Here is a 21,796-nt window from a genome sequence, read left to right as displayed (position 1 = left end):
GTTGGCTGATGGATGGATATCCCGGCAGCATCATGGATATATAGTTTCTTTTCTCCTTTTTATTGTACAGTAGCTCACACTCTCCAATAAAACATACAGAGGAACACAGCGGCTTCCCACGGCTGTATGTGCCCCCTCCCTGTGGCATAAATAAGTAAATCAGAAGCACACATAAAATGAGTTTTCACATGCAGCTTTCCTCTTTAATCATTTACAACTCTGCTGCTCCGCCGCTGCTCTCAGCCTCGCCTCTGCTCTGTAATTCGGCGGTGGCTTTCTTGTTTGTCCTCGTCACATTTCAACACAGCCATATGGATACCCAGCCCAGGCCTAAATTGCTACCCTTTTGTGAGGATGGATATTTTGAGGTTCAAATGTTTACCCTGTGTGAAATGAAGACAGGAATGTCAATCCGGGGAGACGAGTGGAGGACGGGAGGGAGGAAAGATGTGTCCCTGCGAGGAAAGGGGTGTGGGATTTCTCCTCTTAAAGATGGGATCAGAAAGAAACAGATGGCCAGAGAGATGGCCCATGAGTTACCTCGGTAACAAGGATGAAAGTGATTTCCTTGTTTGGGTCGCTAATTGAAAGGAGGTTGTCCCATGGGCTGGTTAAAATCTGCACTGATCTGAACTCCAATCTGTTGCTTTTATTGTGTGTGTGTGTGTGTGTGTGTGTGTGTGTGTGTGTTTGGGTGTGTGTGTGACAGAGAGTGGAGCCATTGACCACATTATCCCTGCCTCTCCAGTCACCCTTAATCTGATTAGGAGCCCAAATCAGCCGATAATCACAAAGTGTCAGCGATCTGTGTGTGTGTGTGCGCGCGCGCTTGTTACTTTATAGTAAGGAGCAGCCGTGACCATATGGACACATACTTGCCATGAAATGAACAAATTGTTTGACCTCCTTACACATGCTTACACTCACAGTAAACACCCCACACATAATTGATGACCTGACGAACTCGGGGGATGACTGGATAGATGGGCGGCAACAGAAAAAAACGAGATGGAGAATTGAAGCTTAAATACGCGGTGGCGAGTGTAAAGATGCGTGTTTATGCGGTGATGGACCAAAACAGTTTGAGTGTAAAGTTAATTATAGGACTTCAAAGTTGTTGGATTTAAACTCTAGGCACAGCTAGCCAGCGCGCGCGCACACACACACACACACACACACACACACACACACACACACACACACACACGCTGGCACAAAATCCCTCACACATGAAGTCATGATATCTGCAAACAAAAGTGCATTCGCCGACAAGTTATTGGAGGGGCAGTCAGACCGAAAGCAAAGGGCTAACGGAGAGGAGGAGAGGGAAGATGGGGATTTGCATGCCAATAGAAAGAGAAGCATGTGCAGCTCTCTGATTCACCCTCATTTGTCTTCTCTCTACATTTCCCCCATCATCTTCCCTCTGCCTACTTATTTCTACACCTCCCTTTCCCCATTCATTTCTTCATCCTGCTCTGTCTTCCACAATTCTCGTCACTAATCTCCCCCATTCCTCTCTTGTCTCTCCGCGCTCCTCGTCTACTCCCTCTCCCTCTCTTCGTGGTGTGCGGATGGTTCTTGCCAGCAGCAGCAGTAATTCTCCCCTACTTACTGAGCCATTGCTTATTTCTTTTTGCCCTTAAACCAATTAGACCTAGATAAGCCCGCGCATTTAACCTGGAACTGGGTGGTGGAGGTTAGAGGAACGGAGGGAAGGGGTTTGGGGGAGGGATGAAACAGCGGTTGGAAGGTAGACCTGGGTAGGGAGGCAGATAAAAAAAGATGAGAGGCCGACGGAGGGAGGTCAGCGAGTTTCAGAAAAGATAGAGTTTTTGTGTTTTACAAATGAGTGACTTGCAATTTGAACAAGGCCGCGGAAGAAAACGATCCCTGGGCTGTCTCAGCTGTCTGATACTATAGAGTCCCATGCAGATCACTACTAATGTGCTGTAACCAGTCCTTTAGGATGTTGTGTTAAGTACTTGTGCTGTACTAAATGCTTCATCCTCAGGGGCCGATGGGATGCAATGTAGGATATTGTAGCTTCCTGAATAAACAATATTAATGATTGCTTCAGTATCAGATAATAGTCATGGAGGTCAGAACCGCACGTCGTTGGTATACATTAATAAGGAGTGTCAGCGTGAGAGTGGAATATTGATTTGAAAGGTTAGAGGACTTAGTGTTGAAGAGCAAGTTCCAGCCTCCATCCGAGTGAGAGACTGGCTGCCCTGCTGAAGTGTCCTTGAGCAACACGCTGACTCATCTCCAGAGGCACTGTCTCATCGCTGAGCCAGTGCTCTGACCCCACTGTGGGCGAGGTCACAATCAGACTCCTCGGTTCATAAAGTATCACATTATTGGTATTCTGTTTTTTCTAGCAGGGCAGCTGGAAGCTGGAATTGTAAAATCATTTTGAATAATATCCTCCTTCATTTGATATATTCCACATCAAGTTCAAAATGTTTTGTTGTTTTTCTGAGGGGCAAGTCCCATCATCATCGGAACACACTGCAGGTGCTCAGGATGGTCCGACATGGATCGCCACACAGACTTAAATCTAGTATTGAAAACTCAGCACGTAGTGATAAGATTGACTTTGCGAGACTAATTCAGTGCTGAGTTATGAATTCTTCACTGCTCTATGAGTTGCGCGTCCATGTAAGCTCACCAGCTGTGCAGAGGAGGCAGTCTGTGAAAAGAGTCCTGTTGAGTCTCTAATGGATGTGTTTTCCCCTGCTCTCTTATTTCAAATGGTTAGAAAAGAGAAGAATGAAAATGTAAGTGCAACACAGGCCCACGCGCCGAAGTGGTAGTACTGAAAAGACATGAAGGATTGTGTGTGTGTGTGTGTGTGAGCGCTCACATGAGTGTACAAGTGTATTTTGACCACGGGGCCCTACTGCTGATCTGGGACAACCTGAAGTAGAATTCAATTTCCACTTTTTTTTCCTTCTACCGCAGTGTGTGTATTGTACGTTTGGGTGCCTGTGTCGTCAGTAGAGTGCTAAAGCCATTATGGCAGGCAGGGGCAGCAGACGTGGCCTCATCCCATAATGGAGGCTTTATTTTGTCCACAGTGAAAAAGGCTAGTCGGTGTTAAGGTGTGCTTACGCGGCCTACTCAGCTATGACGACCCCTAGTGAAAACCCCTGCCTGCAGCTCATGTACCTGCAGTGCTGTAAATGCGTTGCACTGCCTTTTAATGTGAAAGTGTTGTGCTCGCATGCGGTCAACGAGACAATGTAGCAATAATCTGTGGTCTGTGCAGGTTCTTTTCCACATATTGCAGTGTACTGTGGTGCGTACGTTCTGTTGGACAGTATCGCTGAATTCTCAATCTCTCTTTTTCTCTCTCTCTCATGCACACACACACACACACACACACACACACACACACACACACACACACACACACACACACACACACACACACACACACATGCACATAACGCATACGATCACACAAAGTCCCCCTCACTGCTCACCTTACCCCAGAGACATCTGAGCCTTGGGAAGGCCAGATGGTGGATGCAGGTTGGGGGCTGGTATGCATGTGCACATTTTTGTGAGAACGAGTAGAGAGAGGAGAGGAGGAGAGGAGGAGAGGAGGAGAGGAGGAGAGCAGCTTGTGTTGTACTGTATGTGCGTCCGTTCCAGCCTCTCTTCTCGGTCTTGTTTTCTCTCTCTCGCCGAGTGTATATTTTGTGTTCTCTACCATGTTGTCCTCCTGTGTCTTCCACACATTCCCGTGTCCTGGGATTTGCCGAGGAGATGCTATCAGCAGTGTTAGGTTCCGCCCGTCTTGCTCGGTGCTTCGGCCCTTATCAGAGCAGGTGACTGACTGTGGGGACTTATCAGTCCAATCTCGGGGATCAGCGGACCCACTGCATCAGCAACATACGAAACACATTAGAGCACAGGAGTGAAAGCGTTGACGCTCGGGACACAGTTCAACCTCAAACTGTGCGAGTCATCTGTTTCCTGGTAAAGCCAGTTCTCTCAGATGGCAAACACACAGAAACACACACACGCACACACACACACACACACAGAGATACTCATCGTGGCTTAATGTGCACAAGAGCACAAACTTAGACATAAACCGCCGAGCCACGCCTAGTGGAAAATGGCAATACGAGTAATTGATTGGGAGCAGTGACCCAGCGTTCCCACCACTCAAGGATGGTGGTGTGAAAAATGCGCTTTTCTCATTCTTTTTCTGTCTCTCAGGCTTTTTCCCCTCCATTATCACCTGTCCTAGAGATTGGGTGACCGTTGTTCAGTCAGCAAGAAACGGGAGCCTCTTCGATATTTGTTGTTGGCGAGAAGAGAAAGCATTGATTAATCAAGTCTTATTTCCCAGTGTTCACGCAGCCTGGTTCCTGGGGGCCTCTATGCTCGCAGCCTCTTCCACCCCACGGTCCTTTAAGCCCCTGTCCACCGCAACCCTCCCTGAATTGGCCTCGGCCAGATCCACAAAGGCCTGTTTTTGATTCGACTTCCTGGCCACTTCTCCTTGCCTTCTAGATTGTTATTTTTTTCCCCAATGAATTTTAATTAAATCTGAGAGTCGCAAGCTACACCCCCTTCTCACCCACCTCCTCTCCCGAACCTTCCTGCCCGGGAATAATTGGTTGTTTCAAGCGGCTTCTCTCCCTCTTTTATCCCCTCCTCCCTCCCTCACCTGCCTCTTACCCCCGCATTTTTTTTTTAGTGGAAAACAGATGCATATATGAAGCATTATAGGGGACATACAAGGGGAAAGAAGTGAAATATGAGTCTGTTTCTGAAGAGGTAATAGACGCAGCATTGGCAGGAACAGGAAAGGGGTTAAGAGACTGCTGGGGTTGTGGGCTTGTAGGAACAAAGGGCTTCATTTATGATTGTTATAATGAGATCTGTTTTTGAGTCAACCCCAGAATGATTTCATTTGACTTTTAAGCCCATCGGCTCAGGCTTAAGGGCTGCAGGCAGGAAGGCTGCGGGGCAAAGGCTGACTAAGGAGTGGGAGGAGGCAGGTAGAGTGGTGCTACGACTTTCGATGTGTGGGAAACCTTTTAAAGTCCCCAATCAAACTGATAAGAATACCAATTTAGCTCACGGTGTACACCACACGCTGTGTTTATACAACAAATTCCTTGCTTCTGGAGTCTAAATATCCAATATGTGAAGTTGCTACCGTAAAGGGAAGAAAAAACAACAACTTTGTGGTACTTTTTGAATTTTAAGTGAATCAGCAGCCCAGAGGATGCTGCGTCTCCAGTGCTCAGAGGAATTAAAGGCAGAACATTAATAGGGCTGAAATTACGGATGGTGGTGGAAGCTGCTCCACTTCTGATTAAATAAAAGCCGACTCCTCCACAGGCTGTTTCTCATAGGGACTGACAAGCACACACACACACACACAAGCACAGATATGCGTCTACAAGAGCCTCAGCACTCACACATAGGCAGCCATACACACACACACAGCTTTGATGTGTGGAGAGGAAATGAGTAGAGATGGAGAGCTAAGGGCTTGGGCCTGGGGCCTGTCCCATTATTAATGAGTTAGAGCCATTGCCTCTCCCAGGTTCAGGACATGTGGACATATTTCACCATTCCCCTGCCCCTCTCCTCACCATAAATGTAATCTCTTATTAAGCATTGGCTTCTTGGCAAGAGAGGGGGCAGATAGAGAGAAATTGTGCATGAATTTTTTTTTTTATGTCTCACCGCGGCGTGTCTGCGTTATGAGAAATGAAAATTGTGTGGTGGAGAGAAATGAAGTGCCGGCGCAGTGCAAAATGGAATGGTCGCTTCTGAGAGGGACACTGATGGGCCAATAAGTAGCAATAGTGGGAGGGCAGTTTTCACCCTGCATAACACTGAATCCTTCTGCCAGGCAAATGTCTGCCTGTCCTGTGCTGTCCACTTCTCTAGCTTGAAGAAGAGAGCTTTTTGGAGGTTATTAACGATTGATTTGAAGCATAGATGGTAATGGGGGAGATGAGTGGACAGTGTCTCCATCTAGCAACAGTGGCCTGGCTCGCTAGAGTACAACTAGAAAACTGATGGGGTGAAAGAGACATTTCCCTAAAAAAAACCAAAGGTGGTTTGTTTGGCTTTCAAGTTCTGTTCTGTGTATTCAGGCAAAAAGAAAGCAGTAGAACAGCAAATGGAAATCCGGCATGGGAATTATTCAAGATGTCCGATTCTGTTATCTAATATTCAATATTACTGAATACATTCTCCTAAATGTGCATTTTTATTATATTCATGACAAACTGATCCCAGCCCATGTTGGCCTGTTGACCTCGCCGTCCCCTCATGAATAGTTATGACGGTAAGGGCCAAGGGGACTCATTTCAATGCAATACAACCTGAGGGTCACACCACAACCAAACACACTTAGGTGATAAACCTTGCCTTATATTATTGAGCATGTATTTCTAGCAGATGCATCAAATAAATCAAGTAAAACATTTCCCGCATAGAGACGGTATAGCATTCCTCCCTTTTGTGTTGTCCTTTTAAGGCTGTATGTGCAACTCTTTTTGTTAGAGGCGAGCTAGAGGACAAGGATAAGGACTCATTTGTGTAAGAGAACAGAGGCGAAGAGGAAAAAAGAGACCGAGGGGAGAGAAGGATGGGCCTGTATCTGCCTCAGATCTTATTTGTGCTAATGAGGAGGCTGGTGGCTCTGGCTGCTAACCCTTAAGCCCATCCAGCCCTTTAGAGTGTGTATGCCTGCGCGCATCTTCGTGAGAGTCCTTGGATGTCTGTTGGGAATAAAAACCGTAGCTATAATGAATGATGTAGAGATTGTTTGAGTCATAGCCTGTGCTATGTGCTGTTAGTGTGAGCTCGTTTGTTAAGGTCGCCGCTAAATCTACAAAGTCTTGATTGAGCTAGTTAGCATAGCGTTCTCGGTCATACAGTCCAAACCCAAACCTCTTCTGCGATGGGGCTCGCTGAACAGTGTAAAATTCAAACCCCCAATTGTTGCCTCCCTCCTCATCCTTTATTCCTATGAAGTCTCTCCCCTCCCCGCTTTCTCCCCAGGCCAGGCATTTAAAGCGACGTGTCTTTGATGTGAGCTTCACACACTGTTAGACACCCACTCATCAGATTGACACTGATGTCTGGGTGGAGTCAGCCCGTTTCTGAGAGCTCGGGAAATGAACTGCGAGAATACACTGTACGCGCATATGGCACGCGCTCAGGTAGTTCTCGATAAAGTGGAGCGGAATGTGGACGTGAATGAACAGATGTGCTCGTTCAAATGCAGAAGTTTTCCGCTGCGGCCGTGCGGCTGCACTCGGCTGATGATATGTCAAGATGACAAACGTTCCCGCTAAGCCGAGCTGAATGTAATTGTACAGCGGTTTTCTTGGCTGTGTTTTACAACTGCCTCGCATCAGTTTTTCGAGGAAATCCAGACAATATCAAAGGATGCAGCCTTGACATATACGAGATGAGAGATTATTAATGCATAATATCTAATGCGCGCCTCTTTTATCATGAATTCTATTCTATCTGAATGCACGCCGGCACAGCCTGGGATTTCCACTACAGGCGTAATAAATGATGAATGATGTCTAAAGGCCTAACTTGACATGAAGACTGTGGTGTGTGTGTACTGTATGTGTCTATTGTGCTCAATTCTCACACATAATTACATAATTATGTGTGTGTCTGGTTCTATTTAGTTCTAAGAATCGTTTACCTTCGCCTGTCTTATCTTTTCGATAATTTGCTTCTGCAAGTTTGTGTGAGGTTTAAAAATGACCTAATGTAAAAAAAGTCCCTAACGTAAGAAAACTGTCTCTTACTATGATGTCCTGTGCAAACGTTGTCCGTCACACAACGTTGATTCATGATTTAATCAAAACACGGCTGAGCCGTAGCAAGGCGTGGCTAAAGTGTGTCATTTATTGAAATGGTCATCTTCAATCGTCCTTTTCTGTTCTCTCCACTTCAATTCATTACCTCTTCAGGTTCTCACAAAATGTGAACACGTTAAGACTTAATGCCGAGGATGAGCCCAAACGACAGTTTATTATGAGTATATTGTTTGTATGTAAGATTTCAATAGCCTATTGAGAGATGTGAATTTCAGAGACACTGTAAACAAGACTGATCTCTATCTCTATGAAGCAAATTACTCAGTTCCTCCCAACCGTTTCAGGTAGATGTGTCATGTTCCAACCTGTGTTTATGTCAATGCTGTGTACTACCATTCACAAAACGGAGATCCCGACAAAAGCAGCTGGCCATGCAGAGTCATGCAGGGATTTGCTATTGTGTGACAGTCTCCCTGGCTTTTGTTTTCCATGTAAAAGCTTTTGTCCGTCCTTCCTCAGTCAACACTAAACAGGTATGGGCGTTGAAGGAGCAATGCCTTGTATTTGTATATTTTTTAAGAGCTGTGCGTGACTGCGTTAGGCCGCTGTGATTTGCAAACGCACGCTTCTAAGGTCGTCTTCTTTGTTTTTCCATCTAATGAAATGGTGAGAAATGCTTCTGTGTGTTTGCACCTACAGGTATGTGTGACTATGTATTGATACTTCTGCTTTTTTTCATAAAGTGTGGGAAGTAGTGTGTGTGTGTGTGTGTGTGTGTGTTTGTGTGTGTGTGTGTGCCAATGAATAAAAGAGCTCCATTAACATCTTAACAGCCCACCTGGTGCCAGCCGTGTTTACTGTACTTTCAAGGTTTGAAAACATAAATCTTCCCAGTCTCGAAATGTGCTTTTACTTCTCGAACAGTCCCAAAATACACCGTCCATTTTCAGATTTATGGAGGCTACTTGATATGTGGACTTACCTAACCCAACCCAAGAGACACGTGTGCGAATGCTCTGTTCATGTGACGCTTATAACTCCTGACAAGGTCACTGTGGGAGTCCGTGAAGTGTGTCTGTGTGTACTTGTGTTAGCATGTTATAAAAAAAAATAAAAAATCACTCAGCCAGCTCTAAAAGGGCTTTCAGACACCTGGCAATGATTGGCTGAAAGAGGACACCTTCTATCTGCTATTATTGACAGTTAAAAACGTAGAGAAAGCGCGGTGAGTGACTTGAATTTGTGCACGTGTTTTCAATCAATTTGAGGCTCGGGTGATGCTTTGAAATTCTACTTCCTTTGATAAACATCACGCGGCAGCTTCTAAAAGATAAAGCATGATGGATGGTGATGGTGTTTCTGAAAAAGCAGAAAAGACAAAAAGCAAACAAGAATCTCCCTCTCGCTCTTTCTCTCTGTGACTCTCTGTCTGTTGCCTTGACTCCGAAGATTGATTGTGAATCGTCCAAGACGTATGAGCGTTGCGATCATATCATGGATCACGGCATGGGGAGGCAATGACAGAAGTCGTAAGCAACCATCCTCTGTTTATTTGAGAGGCAAGAGTCTGTCTGATGGATTGATTGCGTTTGGTGGATATAAGGATGATTTGTCATCTCCTGTGCGTCTTTTGCTTTTTGTGAACATTTAACCGGGCGAACAAAGGGGTTTGCCTCATGTAGAACAATGCCTCAATATTAGCATGTATAACTACAAAACAACTTAAAAGTATATCACTGCATGGATATTCAAAGTTTAAACAACATAATAGAATAACGATTGCTATTTAAAATGCATGTCAAATATTGCCATATTGTGATATTCTTTTGGATCTACATCCAGCACCTTCCAAAGGACAGATTATTTTAATAGAGCAATTACCAGAATGCGGTTGTATCACATGAACAGTCTTTTACGATTCAATACGACTCAAATAAATTGGGCACCTCACTGGGGTGATGGTTGGTAAGGGGGCTATTGAAGGAGCGGTTAAGTGTGTTCCAGTCAAGGTCGTTTTGAGTGGCATATGTATCCTGTTTAGCAGCCCCAGAAACTACTGAGCAGTGTAGACATGAAGCGGTGTTGACAGGCCTGCTATGCTGTGATTGCTACAGTCACACTGGAGATTAGTTACAGGACCATACACACACACACACACACACACACACACACACACACACACACACACACACACACACACAAACACACAGGGTCCTCTGTGCGAGCTGGACAGTTGATTGGGTCATTAATATGGACAACCATTTCTATTCTAACACCCCCTGATTGTTTTGCCTTTCACATCTTGGTGACATCAGCACATTGCTAATTGACAGATGATTGCCAATAATCATGAGGTGGATCAGCGAGAGTGCAATTAAAGGAGCTTGCCCCCAGCACGCCAGTTCCTTTAAGAAATCCGGACTGATCAGTTTGCCCTTGTTTAGTAAAGCAGGTCAATCAAATGAGATGGTCGCCAATGCTTATGTTGTACGTTTAGTACATCTGTCCCAGAATTGTAGATGTCTTATGGAAATGTTTAGGACATTCCCTTTTGCAATGCGTATTACAATGTTTCCTGCTGCCTTTTGTGGGAGATAGCAGCCAGGCGCTTGTAATGGGATCCTGTCTGTTGGGAGAAGATGGAGGAAATCGCTGGGAGCTGGAATGCACTTGACTCGCTCGTTTGGGTCACTGACGGAAGTGCCGGTGTGTGTTTGCGAGTGCGTGTCTGTGTATGTGTCAATGCAGGTGTGTTTGTGTGTTGTCCAAAACTGTGTTAGCTCAGCAATAGAAAAACTGAAATGTGATACGAATATCCTCTCCATTCTTCCATGAAAGTACCTGAAAATATCCCTGAAAGGGCCCCATTTGGGCTCGCTCCCAGACAATTGAGTACAATGCCCCTGATGACAGGCTAACTGGGGGAGGAAATAGCCCTGCTAGGGCCTACATAATAGCGGAATATTCTGGAAGTCACAGGAGGGATTTATGAAAGCAAATAGTATTTTTCTAACATTCAGCGGAGCTGTGTGTGTGGCGTATTAGTGTGTCTGTGTGTGGTGTGTGTGTGTGTGTCTGACATGCTGACCCTCTTTGCTGTATGTGCGCGACATTCTGTGAAGTGCAAAATGTGTGAATTGGAGCCTTGCCTAGCCCGTCAATCTGATGAAGAGATCATTAGAGGTGTCACAGTCACATCTCTCATCTCTCTAATCAGCTGTCATACTAAACCGTCTACATGTGCCTGTGCCCAGCTGCCAAATACTGTACGAGTTCATGAGTTGAAGCTGAATACACAAAGGGTAGTTGACCCGTTCTGTTTCCGGTTTCCAAACCATTTTTTTTCCCTATTCTGTTGCTATCACAGTTTTTGTCCGGCTGCTCTTTGTGGACGGAGTCGGTGGCAGACCTATTCTGTTGCATGGTGAGTTTTAAGATGGAGATTTGTGGTGTTTCCATTCTAAGTCCCGATTTGTTTATCGCACAGCTTACAAATCACTGTGTTCACGTTCTCTGGCTCTTCCTATTTCATTCGGTTTTTAAACCAAACCATCGGCAAATAGACAGATTTGCATTCAACCACAAGAACACAAAATCAGACTTACGCTAGCAGGTTGTTTCTTTTTTTGATAGGCTACAACAATGTATTGAAACCTAGAGAAGGTAGAAGAAAAAGAGAAAATGGCTCGAAATTCACAACAGGTGTTGCATGATTGAATATCGTTCTGTCATCGTGGACATGTGAGGACCATGAGCATGGCAAACCAATATCCTGTTGAATGACAACCTCATCATATTGAAACGCGGCAAATTTGCATTTGTTTTTTTGCAACATTTCAAAAGTTTGCCTAACATTCGCTTGACAATTGAACAGAAACATGTTTTTAATTGTTTTCTCTTCCCATGATCCTCTAGTGTGCGGGAGATGACTCCATCTTGGGGTCCATATGGACGCCATGTTGGAGGCACTCTACTCGATAACAGTGGGGGAATACCAATTAGCACTACATTTGCTGAGGATGGCATGGAACCAGGGACCTGTCACCTCTGCTTCACAGCTCTGTCTTTGAAGACACGTGTATGTGCGTGCATGTCATTGTGTGTGTGTGTGTGTGTGTGTGTGTGTGTGTGTGTGTGTGTGTGTGTGTGTGTGTCGGTGTGCATGCATGTGTGTCAGCATGGAGGGAGGTAGAATCATGTTACGGCACCTGCTTCGCAGCAGGGATGGGACTGCTTCACCAAGAAAAGGTGTGTGTGTGTGTGTGTGTGTGTGTGTGTGTGTGTGTGTGTGTGCAAGGGGGTTGGGCAGGGTGTAGCGTTGGCATATTGTGTGTGTGTGATCGGAGGCAGAGCAGCATCTAAATGCATGTGGTTACTTGTAATCAATGCTACCACAGCTCCCTATGGGTATGCTAATATATTCTAAAATGCTAATGTATTTCAGTGCCAAACCCTTAAGTTGTATCATATGAGTGAATGAGCGATCATGCACACAGTGGCGCTGAGATGGAAATCTGCTTGAGGAATGTCACACAGTATCTAGGGAGAATGAATTCCTGCACACGATTACCGAGAAACCTTATTGCACGACTGCTGGCAGTATAAGGATTCCTTAGGTGGCAGCCAGTTTGCTGTGTTTGTTAGAATTATTTGATCGCAGTTTAATAGTCGCTTTGATCTCTGTGGTGAAGAACTGATGTTACACAAAATGGTCGGCCGCCCATTGAGGCGGACAGGGAATCGGTGTCTCTGGTAGGCCGGCGGTCGCCCCTTGAGACTGGCAATTGCAAGTCCCTGCTTTTGAAATCCCTCTTGATCACAGAACACCTGGGTGTGATCATTTGAGTAAGGGAACAGTAAAGAAAAAAGATTCCTCATATTCAATTCAATTCAATTTATTTTTGTATAGCCCAAAATCAGAAATTACAAATTTGCCTCAGAGGGCTTTACAATTTGTACACATGTGACATCCTCTTGTCCCGGAACCCTCACATCGGAACAGGAAAAACTCCCCCCGAAAACCCTTTAACGGGGAGAAAAGAGGAAGAGACCTTAGGGAGAGCAACAGAGGAGGGATCCCTCTCCCATGATGGACAGAAGCGCAATAGATGTCATGTGTACAGAATGAACAACATAACAGAGTTACAACACATTCAATGCATATGACAGAACCACGGCAGGAGGCCAGACCAGGGTCCAGCTATAACCAGGATCCACGGAAACCTGCGAGGCGAGAAAGCACAGAGACTCTGGTGAAGAAGCAAAGTCAGTAATGTGCGTTAATGGTATCGTTAATATAGAATAGTAATGTGAGTAATAATAAAAATGTTATTAGCAGTGGGAGTCAGCAGGGCCACGGTGGGAGGGAGGACCAGGGTCCAGATATAAACACGGTCCATGGAAACCTGAGGCGAGAAAGCACAAAGACTCCGGGAAGAAGCAAAGTCAGTAATGTGCATTAATGGTATCGGTAATTGAATATTATGTCTCTAGTGTTTGTGCGTTCGCTTAATTTTATGTAGGGTGATGGAACAGAGTGTGTGTGTGTGTGTGTGTGTGTGTGTGTGTGTGTGGTCTGGGTTCATGTTTGGCCACTACTCTACTTGTTTCTTTTGATTGACGTTGCTCACACACACACACACACACACACACACACACACACACACACACACACACACACACACACACAGAGTCATCTCTCAAAAAAGCATGAACTGGCCAAAAAGTACTCGTACATGCTGTATACAGAGATTACGGTCACGGATTGAACACAATTTCAATTGGACTCATCTTGCATAGAAACGTGCGACGAAACCTGCAAGATTGCTCATCGCTTGTGTTACTTTTTGTGTTATGTTTCTTTATTCCTGAAAACCCATACACTCACTGATGTGATTAACACACCTTCACATGGCAAAGGGGTCATCTGCTTCACACAATGCCATGGATTAATGGGTTGCCATGTTAAGTACATACATGCAATTTACTTTTTGTTTCATTTTGATGTGTTGCTATTCAGCGTTAATCAATAAATCTTCCTCTCTCTCTCTGTCTCTCTCTCTTTCTCTTTGTTTCTCTCTCTTTCTCTTTCTCTTTGTCTCTCTCTCTGTGTGTGTCTGTCTGTATCCCTCTGCCTCCACCCATTAGAACGTCAGGTTGTGTAACATGTTGGTTGGCTTTGCACTTGCGGATGATGACTTCTGACAGTTGCCCGCATTTCTGGAATTTGCCTTGTGTAGCGAGTGCATTTGCGCGCCATGTGTGTTTTCGGATAGTTGTGCCCACTTGTGTGTTTGTGCGTGTCTGTCAGCGCGCATGCAAATGGCAGCTGACAGGGCCCACGCTTCTTAAATTAGCCTCGCTGTCTGGCCCCTGGGGAAGGCATGGATGTTCAGATATAGAAGAAGCCTCAATTCTACAATCCCTACTTTCCTTCCCTATAGCATCCAACCATTCTAGTCTCGCTCCTGTGCCTCCAAGTCAGAGCGTACTTATCCAACAAATGAGAACGACAGAAAGGGAATCTGGTACTGGGCCCGTTTTCAATATTCATCAGAGAAATACTTTTCCATTTTTCTGTCTTTTGAAGACGGCTTGCACATAGAAAAGTGCTGGAAAATGTTTTGCTTCTCCTTCATATTTGCAGTGTTCCTCAAAAGCTGTGCTGTTGCTTTAAGATATCAACTTTCTTGATGGCACTGAGTCCCATTGAGACTACAAAACATTACATTCACCGTCTTCACGGTCTGCACTTCAGTAATTTAGTCACAGAATAAAGTGGTGGAGAGGTTATTGTCAGCACTGTAGATCTGCAGTAACTTTAGAGTCACAAAGGTTTGTCAGGGACATCCCATCACTATTGAAGGTCTGTAGGTTTGTGATTTTTAATGTGAGTCAAGTGATTGTGGAGATGTGCGAATGTGTGTGGTAATCTGGACGTGATCAATGTAGCACTAGAGTGTATTGTGTGCCTTTTGTGTGTGTGTGTGTGACTAGCTAGATGAAGGAATGAAAGGGTTCCCATGTGACTTGGGCTTTATTAAAGAGAAGTTAATGAGTTCCCCAGTCTGCCTCTCTCATTTTTCCTCCCCTCCCCATTTATTCTGAGCTCCATCTCTTCTCCTTCCTCTCACTCTAATATCCCTCTCGCTCAGGCAGTTGCTGAAACTATTCATGTTCTCAGTTGCGCTGCCTTGCCCTTGTAAGTAAATTACAAAACGGAGCCATGCAGCATTGGGAGTAGAAAAACTATTGGTTACATCCCCGATCTCTGTTGCCCCTTTTTCTCTCTCTCTTGCTTTCTGTGCAGTCTTGCCTTTGTCGCTGTCTACTAGATTTTCATGCGTATTCAAGGAGATCCATCTGACTAATGCTGATCACAGATGTTCTGCACTGTCGCCATCGTTGGCGTGTGTGTGTGTGTGTGTGTGTGTGTGCATGTTAGTTTATTCGGGTTTCTCATATCACAGTGTTGGATTCTTTTGATGTTCATAGATCCTCCAACAACAAAGTTGCGTTTGATAATGAGATCTCTCTAAACCAAATGGCCTTTTGCGGTGGCTACATCAACGATGCAAATTATTTTCCACAGTGACTTTTGTCTCCAGTGTTTACATTTAGGCACGATACAAAGAGCCCATGCAGTCTCTCGTGTTTCAGCGAGGTGCACTGTCTGCTGTTGTCTTCAGACTTGGACACTAGAGGAAAAAGTCTGTCTGCAGGCAGGCAAACGTTTTAGATGGCGAGTGTCACTTTGTAAAACTTGTTAACCCGAGGAGAAGGAAAATCCTTCGGCAAGAGAATACGAACAAGGCAGACGAGGACATCGACAAAGGGGGAACCGTGTTCTTCTGTTGCTCTCTCCTGAGGCGCACAGAGTGCAGCTAGTGACCTGACATGCTAGCGAAATAGTGCTCGCTGCTGTAGCATCAATCTGCTTGTCCTACTGCAAGAGGCAGGAAGAGAACAGCGGCGCGAACGCAGACGCGCTCTGTCATTGCACACTTTGTCCAGCTGCTTCTCTGTCATGGTCCCGGAGAAATTACACACAGCAGGCAGACATGGCAGGAAGCACACATGCACAGACTCGCCATCACTCACAACTGGGACCAATGCCTTGCTTGCCCCTCAAAAAACAGCTGAGACATGAGAATAGCAGGTATGTTTTGGAGGAAGAAAAAAAAGGGATTCTCAGTGTGTCCCACTGTTTCTCATGTTTTCCTCCCCATCTCCTGCTACATGTATTTGAGCTGCACATGAATGAACAGAGATCTATCCCTATGTTCTTGCACCACAATGAGATTTTGAACCCAGTATATTCCATGTCATCTGATTCCATTCCAGCCTTTGTACTGAAGGCTTTCCCTCTCACTCCCGCTGACTGTAGCCTTCTGGGCTTTTTGATGCAGTGGAAATTATCTTGACAGGCCTATTTGAGGGGCCAAAGGAAGAGAGATGACATGGTATTGCAACAAATCCATAGGAGGGACATGTCGGGGGGCACTAGCAGTAGTCTGGGTGAGTCCGTCTGAAAAAGGCAGGGGGATAGGCCTGCTGTAGACATCCGGAAGATCTATGGAGTGTGATGTGACTGACGTGGAATGCTATTTGTTGAATCCTCATTGGACAGGGTGAGCTGACACATCTGTGGCAGGAAGCCAAATCAACTCTGATTTACGCCACCCCACCTACTAGACGAGGGGGGGGGGGGGGGGGGGGGGGGCTGCCCAGTCACCCAGCCATTATAGAAGATGTATTGTGAGGGGTAGCAGAGTATCAAAAAACAATCACTCACACACACACACATAATACAAGATCTATGATGAGCAGGTTAAATGATCACAGTTACAAGTTATAGCCGCTCATGTTTGACATATATAAATTTCCCTCACACACAGCCACAGACATCAACTGCCTCCGCCAACAGATATTTTGTTAAGAGGAAGCCATTATTGCAAATAAAACAAGCTTGTTGGCCGGGTGCCCGTCTGGGCGTTTCTGACTGCATGCTAAACCATTCGGTAAAACCTCAACACATTCCCCCCGCTGTCAGCCATGCTGTGGTTCCAGGCTCGTTCGGCAACAGAGCAGAGAGCGAAATAGTGAGATGGTGGTGTGGGGAAAGGAAGGAGGGTTCGAGTAATTGAGAAACCAAGAGCATCTTGATCTAAAATAGGGGGGTAAGACATAAGTGGTGGCAGAAGTTGAGATTGATGGGAGAAGAGAACTGGTCACCCATGGAGAAATTGAGGGCAGTGATTTAGCAGAGAGGAAATGAGGCAATGCCATTCTCATTGAATAGCTGTTATAAAGGTAGCAGGGGGGATGTGGGACTTTTTGGGTCTGAGGTTCTTTCCGAGTGTATATATAGAGGACTTTTTTCTTTAGATAGACCCACTTGGGTTTTGTTGTTTTCTAAAGCTGCATAAACCTGTTCATTATGTTCAAGCATAGAAGTAGTGGTGTGATAATTATACTCAGTTCAATGGGGCTTTATTGGCATGGTAGTTTTTAAGATGAACTTGGACCAAAGAATGAATGTAGCTCTGAAACTGATGGGTTTATGTTTCCATAGAAATAAGTGAAACAACTAAAAGTTCAGAGAGTGACACTCTCATTCGCCGAAAACATTCAAGATGCAGTCATCTGTTTGGCCGGCTACGCCTGTCGCACTTTAAACATTTACTATAGTTGTGAGGGTTCAGCAGAAGCTGCAGCACTGCAGTTTCAACTAGCACCTCACTAATCTCCGTTCTCATTTAGGAAGCTCTTAAACTTGTGCACACAGACACATGAGGCCCAGTGCAAAAGTCCTAATTAGTGATGAGGTTGACAGAGAGGAGGGCTGCTTGGCCGGGGCCATCTGGCTGGGCCTCGCTGTCTGATCTATAGTTTTTCTGGCTTGCCAAGCCCACATGTTTAACATTGTCTCGCAGCAAATGGAGTACAAACCTACATGCTTTCAACAAAACCAATGGTATCCATGAGGCTATTTTGGAATACTTATGTTTGGACACAGACAGTCTTTCATTCACATTTATTCACACCGAATTTTTCTTTTTTCTTTCTCCTGCTCGCTCTCTCTCTCTCTCACACTCACACACACACACAGACACACACAGACACACACACACACACACACACACACACACACAGGAAAATTAATTAGACTTGGCACAGCAGCATCAGCTCCGTTCTAATAAATCTCTCCATTATCTAAAGTGATTGGTGGACACAGCAGCTCATTTCCTGCCTCAGAGTTGAGACCTGAGGACAGGCGGACATTAACCCCAGGTTTCCTCATCTGCCAAGTGCCATGCTCTTCAGTTGTGTGAGTGCATATGTGGCGACAGAGAGGTGATCGCAAAATATCAAATTACATACAATTATTTCACTTTTTTTTTTTTAATTGAATCTTCTATTGAATATCAGGTTTCAATGAGCTCAAATCATTTGACACTTCTGATTCAACATGTAGCACAAACGTGGATGATCCAGTCAGGGTGGCCCTTTTGTGCGCATGCCCTTGTAGCATCATCAATGGTCCCCTGTCAGCATAATATGTTATCAATAGAGTACCTGCCTGAGAAAGCTGCGGCTCGAGGTCTCATTATAAAGTCTTTGGCTGCGTGCAGATTCCATACCCTACTAGCTGGCCTGCAGTGCATACTGAATGGACTACTGTGAAACGGTTTCAATAGCATGACATGGATTGGTAACCCAGAAATTTCTGAGTCACAGCAATGTTGTGGCTAAGATTAAAAGTAGTTCTATATGCGAGGGGAATGTAGAGCAAAACTATTTCCTCTTCCTGTTCCACCATCACATCACAAGTGTCGAGGGAGCCATTGGAGCACCGTCTCCATGACACCTGGGCTCGAGGTCTTTGGCTGATGGAACAGCTAGATGGAGCGGGCTTGTACTTCTGGGCTTACACATGCACAGACTTGATTAAAAAAAAAAAAAAAAAAAAAAGAGGAAGGGACTTTGAGGGCAAATAAATCACACAACAGTCTGGGGTGATAGCCCCTGATGAGATATAGAGCCTACAGAAATAGGCCATCACAGACCCGATTCCTCTCAGCCAGCACTAGAGTTAATGGCTTTCAGATCTCTGGGTGCCTCTCTGACTCATTCTGTGTTATCAGGTTTGTCTTTGTTATCTTACAGCTGTTATCTTTGCTCTACCAATTCCATCTTCTCCACTGGCCATTATAAACGGCTGCTCCTTGCTGTGTCCTAATGAATGCTTTGCTATGTTGTGGACCATTTGTTAACAATAAACCAAGAGCCCATTTATATGTCCCTCATTTGTTTCAGGGTCGCAGTGTTTATTTTGAAATGGGAGAAAGGACTGGAATTGAAGATGGGGGGGGGGGAATAGGAGAGAAGGATGGAGCAAGGAAGGGAAAGTCAGGACAGGAGTGTAGACAGAAGCAGGGAAGGGGAGGGGGGGGTGCCTTTTACAGTTACACTGGCAGAGAGTCAAGTGAGCTCAGTGAGGCAGAATAATACGGGCTGAGTGTGTTGGGCGCCAATGTGCCTTTCCTAGTGTGTGTGTTTGCTTTTGACTGGTGCACAACTCATGATTTTCTATACGGAAGGCTTGCTTGAATTTCCTCCGAATGAGTGGCTCAACAACTCTGTGTCCTTTTTTTCTTTTTCTTTTTTATCTAGCAGAAAGTCCAGGCTAACGCACAGAACCACTAACTGGCCCTGGGACTTACAATATGACTCAATCTACCGTGGCAGTCTGATAGAAGTGGTGCTATTAAATACAGACAGTACGACTCCAGAATGTACCCCTACCCTGAATAATCCCTCTCGCGGTTGTGGGCAGCAACTCTAAAAGTCAATCGTTGAAGGACAGAAATAAGTAGCCTGTGTCGAATAAACTGACGAAGTCGAGCATGGCTCACCACATAAAGCGCGTGGCTTTGTCAAGGTCGCACTCGCAGGTTGTAATGTAAATAATCACACACTTAAACACAGCCCCTATTAATTCACGTCTGAATATGGGGTTGCCAGGGGCTACAACAGACCCTACAGCGTCCTCGAGCTCATTGTTTGCCAAGCAGCCAAATATCCAGCACCATTTACCTCATCATTGCGACGTAATCAGCTGCGGATGAAGCCGCCACTAAATCGAGGCAGCCTTCAAGGCACAATTAGAAATGTTAATTAAATGTTGCTCCGTCTTGCATCGCCTTGACACATAATGCAAAACCATCATTTGGGGCTGTGCAGTATGGGCTTGCTCTCTACTCAGTCATTGAGGATCCGTAGCAGACTATAGATCACAGATAGGCAACCATCTACGACTGCACCAGATGATTCCACCGAGCCGTGTAATGAGCAGAAATAACCGAGTGCGGGTCTGCGGTTGGAATGGAAGCCTGCATACCCTCTTGCTCTCCGTGGCATGATCGCCTCGTCCTGCTGTGGTTGCTCTTTCCGCAAATGTGCTGGTGATGGCGACCGTGTTGCTCTTTCATCCCGAATGGGTTGTACTCTTATTCAATATTTTTATTCTGGATGTTGTTAAGAGTGGTGGAGCCTTGTTTGTCCATTTTTTATTGCTGCGTGGCTAACACTGAAAATTGAATGGCCTTTGTGTGTATGGACATGAACTTGTTTATTTGTGTCAAGGTCTGCGGATTTAAGTGCCTTTTAAGAGCACCCATCGTTCACCAGACCACTGAAAGCTTTGAGGTCTCAAAATGTTAGGTGGCCATTTTGGAGTGTTAAACAACTACTAATGGCTGGTGGAAATAGCACCCACTCCAACCCCAGAATAAATGTGTGTTTGATCAAGCATGTGACGAGCATGTGACCTGAGAGGGAGGGTCATCCTCCTCTTGCGCAGTGCTTGCCTCAGCAGGAGATCTGAAAATGAATCCATATCTCAAACCATCTGCAATGAGAAGGAATGCGGAGGCATCGGCCCTAAATGGATTGGACAGATTGGACCATCTAATGCCGTTTTATTAGATGCTGCCAGTCTTTGCACGTCATCTGTGAAAGACTGCTTTATTTGCTGTTTCAGTCCCTCAAAGGCTCAGCTTGAGTGAGTGAGAGCTTGAGTGAGTGTGTGTGTGTGTGTGTGTGGGTGTTCGTGACTGGTCTGGTTTAGCTAGGCCCACAGATGAAGGAAGCCCAAGAATGACAGGGGAGAGTGAAAAGGATTAAAAGCTAACTCCACAAAAACTGTGGTTAAGACAGACAGGTCTGCTCTGAACAGGTGTGTTTATCCAAAGTTGCTCAAAAGATTCAGCTGTGGTGGAGCGTGTGTGTGTGTGTGTGTGTGTGTGTGTGTGTGTGTGTGTGAGAGAGAGGGAGATAGAGAAAAAAAGACAAAGAACATGTCTGTGTATACAGTGTGTGTGTGTATTGAGCATCTCTCTAGAAGAAGCTAATTTAAACAGGATTAGAGGAAGTAGTGATGGACTGTTCAGCCTAATTTATACTACGTTGTAAAGCACTGTACCACCCACACGCATCCCACACCTACATGGTAGTCCAATAGGGGTTAGCATACCCTGTGCACATGCAGTGTACTCTCGCGCGCATACACGCAGACAATCTGCTGAAGAGAGTGTGGGTTGGAGATAGGATATGTAGCCAGAGTGCGAGAGGTTTGTGTGCTGTGTGAATACTTTCCCAGCTCTAATCCGCCCATTCCTGTTGGCATGAAAGACGGGGATTAACAGACGAAAGGTGAACATGGAGAAAAGGCAGGGCTGGAAAAGAACACAGGGATAGAGAGATAGTATTCCGGAAACCTCTGCAGGATTCTTCCCCCGGCTGCTGTGGTGAATGCAGATGAGCAGTCTTTTGTATGAAGTGAAATCCTCTTATTGATCAGCAGATTAGGCGCTGTCCACGCACCTTCTTTAACTTCCAAAAACTCAAAAGACAATTTCTCCCAGCAGTCTGCTCAGGATTCGGATAGCTCAACAAAATGG

The 21,796-nt window shown here is 45.3% G+C and overlaps 1 protein-coding gene across 1 annotated transcript in view; it reads left to right on the top strand.

The window, feature by feature from the left end:
* Nucleotides 1-21,796, top strand: part of ephb1 (EPH receptor B1) — a gene marked incomplete at both ends in the record, with an annotated part of 137,100 nt that overhangs the window by 992 nt on the left and 114,312 nt on the right. The gene's annotated exons all lie outside the window — the stretch shown is intronic.

The sequence above is a fragment of the Pholis gunnellus genome (assembly GCF_910591455.1).
Source record: "Pholis gunnellus genome assembly, chromosome: 14".
NCBI classification, from domain to species: Eukaryota; Metazoa; Chordata; class Actinopteri; order Perciformes; family Pholidae; genus Pholis; species Pholis gunnellus.
This window is presented reverse-complemented; position numbering and strand designations above follow the sequence as displayed.